Source organism: Oncorhynchus gorbuscha, linkage group LG26 (assembly GCF_021184085.1).
Source record: "Oncorhynchus gorbuscha isolate QuinsamMale2020 ecotype Even-year linkage group LG26, OgorEven_v1.0, whole genome shotgun sequence".
NCBI classification, from domain to species: Eukaryota; Metazoa; Chordata; class Actinopteri; order Salmoniformes; family Salmonidae; genus Oncorhynchus; species Oncorhynchus gorbuscha.
Window position 1 is genome coordinate 25,653,788 of NC_060198.1, and position 8,712 is coordinate 25,662,499.

Consider the following 8,712-nt stretch of genomic DNA (forward strand, 5'->3'; position numbering starts at 1 on the left):
CTCGTGTGTAGTGGTCCAATATCCATAGCCATTTAACAGTTATCAGTGGCCCTTGCTCATCCTTACTCAACAAGAGCCCAGTGCCGAGCCTTCTTGCTAGCGAAGTCACTGATCAGCTTGTTTTTCAACATCCTGACTTTGTCTGTCTCTTTCTGTGCCCCTCCTCTCATTTGCTCCATCCTCATCATCTGCATTGGTACTGCCGGGCGCTGTCTTTCACCTCTTCCTCCACTTCCACACACTTCCCTGAAAAAACTGTATCACTTGAAGAGTGACGACGCCAGGACAGCGGAGTCAATCACCACCTTCCGGAGACACCTGAAACCCCACCTCTTTAAGGAATACCTAGGATAGGATAAAGTAATCCTTCTCACCCCCCCCCCCCCTTAAAATATTTAGATGCACTATTGTAAAGTGGCTGTTCCACTGGATGTCATAAGGTGAATGCACCAATTTGTAAGTCGCTCTGGATAAGAGCGTCTGCTAAATGACTTAAATGTAAATGTAGATGTAAATGAAGAGGGTCCTGGCTCTGTAGAGTGTACATGACGCATATGATCATATGTCCTATAATATAATGGCATTTGTAATAACATTATAACCACATTTTCAGTTACTACCATTTTGGTGACTTAAATGATCTGCATGCACCACGGAAAAAAATGAAACAGCACTGAATCCTGCAGAATATTGACCCAAATTACCTGCAGTTGCGTATTACCACCACTAAATGTCAGTAAATGACCAACATAATTAGTGTTTTCATTCTTATCGTAAAGGGTGGAATCATTCCCACGGATCCCCTGCAATTTTGTCAAATGCCATGTCATTCAACACAATGCTGCTCACCTCCTTCTTCATTTGGGAGTAGGGCTGGTTCAGGGGTTATGGGGAGGGGGAGACAGGGGCTGCTGAGCCTGAAGCTGCATCTGTTGGGCCTGGCACCAGGCAGGGGCAGGGACAACTGATTTAGCATGAAAAGCTTGCTAAAAGTTTGCCTGCATTGAATAAATGTCGGCTGAAAGAGGAGTGAAATGGGAACACAGAATTTTCTGTGAAGATATTATGTAACTAATGTCGTGGGAGCAAATGTAGCCTATTTCACTATGGACTAAGCTAACAGGTTAATTTCGACCACTCACGAACTACAACCACCTTCCTTTGTGAAAAATAGAGTGAATTACTGTGTCCTTTTCTCTCTCCTTTCTTGTCTTTCTTCTTTAAGCACACAGCCAAGACAACGCAGGAGTGGCTTCGGGACATGTATCTGAATGTCCTTGAGTGGCCCAGCCAGAGCCCGGGCTTGAACCTGGAGAGACCTGGAAATAGCTGTGGAAATAGCTGTGCAGCGATGCTCCCCATCCAACCTGACAGCGCTTGAGAGGATCTGCAGAGAAGAATGGGAGAAACTCCCCAAATACAGGTGTGCCAAACTTGTAGCGTCTTACCCAAGAAGACTTGAGGCTGTGTTTGCTGCCAAAGATGCTTCAACAAAGTACTGAATAATTCTGAATACTTCAATAAATGTAATATGTCCGTTTAATTATTTGATACATTTTCAAAAATGTCTAAAAACCTGTTTTTGCCTTGATATTATGTGGTATTGTGTGTAGATTGATGAGGGGGAAAAAACAATTTAATACATTTTAGAATAAGTCTCTAACATAACAAAATGTGGCAAAACTCAAGGGGCCTGAATATTTTCTCAAATGCACTGTGTACTGTACAGCCTAACACAATATCCACAGCCAAGCAGACTCACTGCAATAAGAACATTACATAATGGATTACAACAATTACATAGAAATGATCAGACATTACATCTATTAACAAACAGCTCCTGATAACAACCTTTGAGAGGAGCCCACATCGTGTTCTAACCCCTGGATCAGGTCGAGAGGGAGTCGTGACACATCCTAGCCTGAAAACAGGCCCCCACACTGGGCATGAGTCACTCCCCCCCCCCCTCAAAGGACTGGATGACTTACAGACTCAGACAGATAAACAAGCAGCAAATAAAAAGACCGAATGCACACAGACTGTGCCACTGCCAAGCATCAGCTTCTGTCAAGAGTAGTACTTGGTTCAGTACTGATTTAAGAGGAAGCTGGGCATTCCTCTGTTATGGAATATGTCTGTCCTTTATAGGCACTCAATGAATGGCCCTTTTCTTGTATTACACTTAGTCTAGATCAAATATGATCTCATGAAAATTGATTACTCTTGATGTTATTATTGGATTTGATATTATTTGATATATAAAAATAGGAAAGGATTAAAGGAGAAATCACAGCGCCGACTGTGCTGAAATGTCCTGATATTAACTGCCCTCATATTTATTGCTCTCTCTCTCTCTCTCTCTCTCTCTCTCTCTCTCTCTCTCTCTCTCCCTCTCTCTCTCTCTCTCTCTCTCTCTCTCTCTCTCTCTCTCTCTCTCTCTCTCTCTCTCTCTCTCTCTCTCTCTCTCTCTCTCTCTCTCTCTCTCTCTCTCTCTCTCTCTCTCTCTCTCTCTCTCTCTCTCTCTCTCTCTCTCTCTCTCTCTCTCTCTCTCTCTCTCTCTCTCAAATAAATCACATTGCTGTCGTTTAGTTTGACTGGAGGCTTAATGCACTTTTAGCCTAATGCCATTCGGCGCCAGGTTCTCACTGTTTTCTCTCCCTGCAGCAGCCCGGAGTGTTCGACATGATCGTCTATCTCCTCCCCCCCTGCCACTCCCTGCATTAGCTCCTGGCAGACAGCCTTCTCAAGGCCATAGCTCTCAACTCAGGCCCCTCCATCTCCACTTCTCTGTCCAGGCTGCTGCAGATAACAGCTAGGAGAATGGTCCGATTACGACCAATAACAGTGGAACACATTCAAGTTCGAAGCTATCAGATAGATAAGTCACTCTGCCAGAGGTACTGCACGTGGACAAGAGAATAGGATGAGCTCATAGCACCGCAAAGTCCGTCCATTTTCAGTGGAACTGATAAAGGCGTAGAATTCATTTCATCCACGCCCGTTTTCTCCTTCACATTACATTGGAGATGCCTAGCTGTTCATTAAAAGTCAATATTGCAGAGCACAAAAAGGGCAACAAAGGACCCCCCGGATAGGATGAGTGAGAAAATAAACAGATGCATAAATGGATGATTGTATGATCAGAGGGACACAGGACTGAAGAAGTGAAAGTAGGGGTATAATTCTATCAGCGAGGTGGACGGTGCAACGTTTCGGCAGCTGCCGCCTGGGATGCAAGGTTGCTGGGAAATGTTTGATTGTGTTTAAAGCTGCGGTTCTGCAGAAGTAGGACACATTCATTTAAGTCAATTACAGCCTGCCTGCTGCCTGTCTGCACCAAACAGAGAGGAGTAGGAGGAAGGAGGAGAGACGAGGGAGGGAGTAGGGAGAGAGGAGACAGTGGACGGGATCCTAACCTTAAACAGCTATAAAATAGTTGACCAGGTCAGGTGGCACCAGCTCTCTTTGTAGCACCAGTCTATTATCATATGTTATCATCATCTGTCACGCACTGTTAAACTTGAATTCATAGCGATGGTAAACAATGAGATTTGCCATCTGCCACTGTTCCACCTCTTCTACTCCCACACAGCCAACCCTTTCGACATCCGCTCTCCATGCACCTGTTTGTGGTGATACTTCCACCTCTAGCAACACGTAGGATGGAATAGGAACAACTATTTCAACAATTTCAACACTCAAATCTCCTCCGGTAGCAGTTGACACAAGGCTGTAACGTAACAAAATGTGGAAGAAGTCATGGGGTCTGAATAAATCCCGAAAGCAATGTACACAAGAGTGTACAAAACATGTTCTTTCCATGACATAGACTGACAAGGTGAATCCAGGTGAACGCTATGATCCCTTATTGATGCCACCTGTTAAATCCACGTCAAGCAGTGTAGACGAAAGGGAGGAGTCGGGTTTAAGAAAGATTTTGAAGCCTTGAGACAATTGAGACATGGATTGAATATGTTTGCCATTCAGAAGGTGAATGGGCAAGACAAAATACGGAGGTGCCTTTGAATGAGGTATTGTAGTGGGTGTCAGGCACACCGGTTTCTGTCTAGAACTGCAACTCTGCTGGGTTGTCCACACACAACAGTTTCCCGTGTGCATCAAGAATGGTCCACCACCCAAAGAACATTCAGCCAACTTGACACAAATGTGGAAAGCATTGGAATCAACATGGGCCAGCGGCCCTGTGGAACGCTTTCGACACCTTGTTGAGTTGGAGATCTTCTGAGGGCAAAAGAGGGTGCAGCTCAATATTAGGAAGGTGTTGCTAGGCAATAGGATAGATAATAAAAAGTAACAGCAGCGTATGTGATGAGTCAAAAGTGTTGGGGCAAAAAGTGTAATGCAGCTAGTTTGGGTAGCTGTCGGTTAACGATTTAACTAGCTATTTAGCAGTCTTATGGCTTGGGGGTAGAAGCTGTTCAGGGTTCTGTTGGTTCCAAACCTGTCTACAACTTGCCTATGACTTGGGTGGCTGCAGTATTAAACCATTTTTAGGGCCATCCTTTGACACCACCTGGTATAGAGGTCCTGCTATAGGGTTTTGAATGTAGCCCCTGTCTCACCGTGTGAGTCTGACTGAATGAGACAAATTACCCGGAGATCCAGTCTATCTCATTATCGGTTCAACACATGAAGAGGAAGCTGTAGAAGGCCTTTCAAAAGGAGCAGGGGAAGTTCCTCGAGACGACAATCTGGTTGCTCGAAGCTCGATAGTTGTTGGATTGCGTCCCCATTCCCACAGCTCCGGCGGGTCAAAAGACTGGGAAGTGTGGCGCACGGACACTCATTCAACTGGATGTGCCTACGGGCTGGGATGGGCTGATGTAGGCTAAATAGCATGAGGCATCGTCCATGTACAGTGCCTCAGAAAGTATTCATACACCTTGACTTATTCCATATTTTGTTGTGTTACAGCCTGAATTTAAAAAAATGATTTCACCCTTTAATGACAAAGTGAAAACATGTTTTTCAAAATCTTTTCAAAATGTATTGGAAATGAAATACAGAAAAATCGCATTTACAGAAGTATTCACACCTGTTGAGTCAATACATGTTTGAATCAATTTTGACAGCGATTATAGCTGTGAGTCTTTTCTGGGCTTTGCACACCTGGATTATACAATATTTGACCATTATTCTGTTCTTAAAGCTCTGCAAAGTTGGTTGTTGATCATTGTTAGGCAGCCATTGTCACGCCCTGACCTTAGAGAGACTTTTTATTTCTCTATTTGTTTAGGTCAGGGTATGATTTGGGTGGGCATTCTAGTTTGTCTATTTCTTTGTTGGTTCCCAATCAGAGGCAGCTGTCTATCGTTGTCTCTGATTGGGGATCATACTTAGGCAGCCCTTTTCCCACCTTCAGTTGTAGGATCTTGTGTGTGTGTAGTTGCTTTTCTGCATTGCATATAGCAGTACGTTCGGTTTGCATTTTTTTTTGTTGCTATCATTTAAAATAGAAGTATAATGTACGCCTACCACGCTGCACCTTGGTCTCCTTCTAACATTGGACGTAACAGCCATTTGCAAGTCTTGTCTCAGATTTTCAAGCCTATTTACTAAAACTGTAACTAGGCCACTCAGGAACATTCAATGTCGTGTTGGTAAGCAACTCCAGTGTATATTTGGCCTTGTGTTTAAGGTTATTGTCCTGCTGAAAGGTGAATTTGTCTCCCAGTGTCTGTTTTAAAGCAGACTGAAACGGGTTTTCCTCTAGGATTTTGCTTGTGCTTAGCTCTAATCTGATTATTTTTATCATAAACTCCCTAGTCCTTTCCGATGACAACCATACCCATAACATGATGCAGCCACCACCAGGCTTAAAAATATGAAGAGTGGTACTCCGTGACTTGTTGGATTGTCTCTAAACATAACTTTGTCGTGAATACATAGTGTTAATTATTTTGCAGTTCTACTTTTTGCAAACAGGATGCATGTTTTGGACTATTTTGTATTCTGTACAGGCTTCCTCCTTTTCACTCTGTCATTTAGGTTCGTATTGTATTCTGTACAGGCTTCCTCCTTTTCACTCTGTCATTTAGGTTAGTATTGTATTCTGTACAGGCTTCCTCCTTTTCACTCTGTCATTTAGATTAGTATTGTGGCGTAACTACAATGTTGTCGATCCATCCTCAGTTTTCTCCTATCACAACCATTAAACTATTTCACTGTTTTTAAAGTCACCATTAGCCTCGTGTTGAAATCCCTGAGTGGTTTCCTTCTCTCCCTGAGTTAGGAAGGACGCTTGTATCTTTGTAGTGACTGAGTGTATTGATACGCCTTCCAAAGTGTAATTAATAACTTCACCATGCTCAAGGGGATATTTAATGTTTGCTTTTATTTTTACCCATCTGCCAATAGGTGGCCTTCTTTGGAAGACCTCCCTGTTCTTTGTGGTTGAATCTGTGTTTGAAATTCACTGCTCGACTTGAGGGACCTTGTATGTGTGGGGTACAGAGATGAGGTAGTTACTGTACTCAAATCACGTTAAACACTATTATTGCACACAGAGTGAGCCCATGCAACTTATTACCTGACTGGTTAAGCATAGTTTACTCCTGAACTTATTTAAGCTGGCCATAGCAAAGGGATTGAATACTTATTGACTCAAGACATTTCATCTTTTCATTTTTTATTAATTTGTTTAAAAAAAAAGTGGAACTAAATTCCAGTTTTACATTATGGGGTATTGTGCGTAGGCCAGTGACACAATCAAAATGTTGTCCATTTTAAATTCAGGCTGGAAAAAGTCAAGGTGTGAATACTTTCATAAGGTACTGTGCTTTCTCCTATTGGTCCTACTCACGAGAGCTATGGCTGCAGGATTTGTGTGGATGTAGTTACAGGCAGAAGGGTGTTAATCTAAAACGAATGCCAATAGGGATGGATGTTAAGCTGCAGAACAGAATTACTAACACACACACACACACACACACACACACACACACACACGTACACACAAATTGAGATTTATATGCCAGCCCCTGATTTCAGCCCCCTCTGTGTGGGTTTCTGGGTGTGATTTGGTGCCCCACTAGCCACGATTAAGACCTCTCAAAGCCAGCATTACCAGCACCAGTTTGAACCCCTGTTTGTCCTTAAGAGCATGTGAGGATCCGACTCCTAAGTCCTAATATAACAGTATAACTTTAGACCGTCCCCTCGCCCAGACCCGGGCGCGAACCAGGGACCCTCTGCACACATCAGTCACCCACGAAGCATCGTTACCCATCACTCCACAAAAGCCACGACCCTTGCAGAGCAAGGGGAACCACTACTTCAAGGTCTCAGAGCAAGTGACGTCACTGCTATAACTAGCTAGCTAGCCGTTTCACATCCGTTACACTAATGCCACAACATCGTTCTGCTTGCCAAATATTCACAGGCATTCCTCTTCTCACAGCAGGCCTCTAGCGAGGTTAGACCAGGGGCAGCAGGCCATCCTGGGTGACAATGGCTGTTTCCCAAATGGCACCCTATTACCTTTGGGCCCTCGTCAGAAATAGTGCACCGTGAAGGGAATATAGTGCCTTTTGGGACACAACCTCGGTAGTGCATCCGGCGTAATAAAGGGATGCTAGTTGAAACGCTGTGAGAATAACGATAACATGAAGGGCTATGTGCAGGGATGGATCACACTGTGGTTGGTGTGGCGACCCAGTCAGGTTTTTTATAGACTGGTGTAAAATGCATTATGTAGGCCCTACATCACTGCTGCGGCGGGTGCAGACTGCAGATTGAAGTCATGTTGAAATTCAGTCCAAACGTATTCCTGAAAGTAGAAGCATGAACAAAACTGCCCAAATGAATTTCTAGGTAGCGTCTCTTAGTTGGAACCTGAAGCTCACCACAGCAGATGTCATTTTCACTGTATTTCCTCATTTCCGTGTGAAGGAATTCAAACCATTCCGAACGAACAGAAGGTAGAAAACCGAGAAGCTTTGATATCAGTGCAGGAAGTTGCTCTGCTCACGTTTGAGTGAATCGCTTGATCCTCATTAAAAGGGTGATCCGTCCCTCTCCCTTCTCTCTAAATTCCCGAATCTGGATCGAGGTGAGTTGTCTCACACCAAATGAGTACAGTATCTGATAGCATTGCTATGGAATCTCCATGAAAGCACATCTGGCACCTGCAGTGCACTCTTCCTTAACAAGGTCAGAGCAGAGCCTCTACCCTCTGATGAATTTAGTGGAGATTTATTTGGACCAGCAGGACGGGGCCAGTTCCAACTCTGTTCTTATGGGGCCAAATCCAAATCCACTCCACCTCCCTCCGCTACACACTGTGTTACCAATGGATTACCAGCACTAACATAGAGCTCCGCTCTTCCGTCTATGAAATGAGTTAAATTGGAGGCTGACAATCACATGATTTCCCAATTGCTCAGACTTGAGTCAAGTGCAGTAGGCATGGCTCCAAGGGCTCTGCACTGCGACTGACTGACCCTGTCCTCCTCTCAACTAGTGAAAAGTTGTTGGGATCAGAGCAAAAAGACGACTTTCCTTTGTAACCCGTGGACTGCACACAGATGCGCCCACCGATGTTTATTCACAACAATTTTGTCTTCATGATAACATAAGGCAAAGTCACGTTGTGTGCTTGAATGTATGTATTTTCATCACACTTTACATCATTCTCTGCAGTAAGACTTTTCGTTTACAAAAGTTGTATCTACATTTAGAAAATAGTGCACG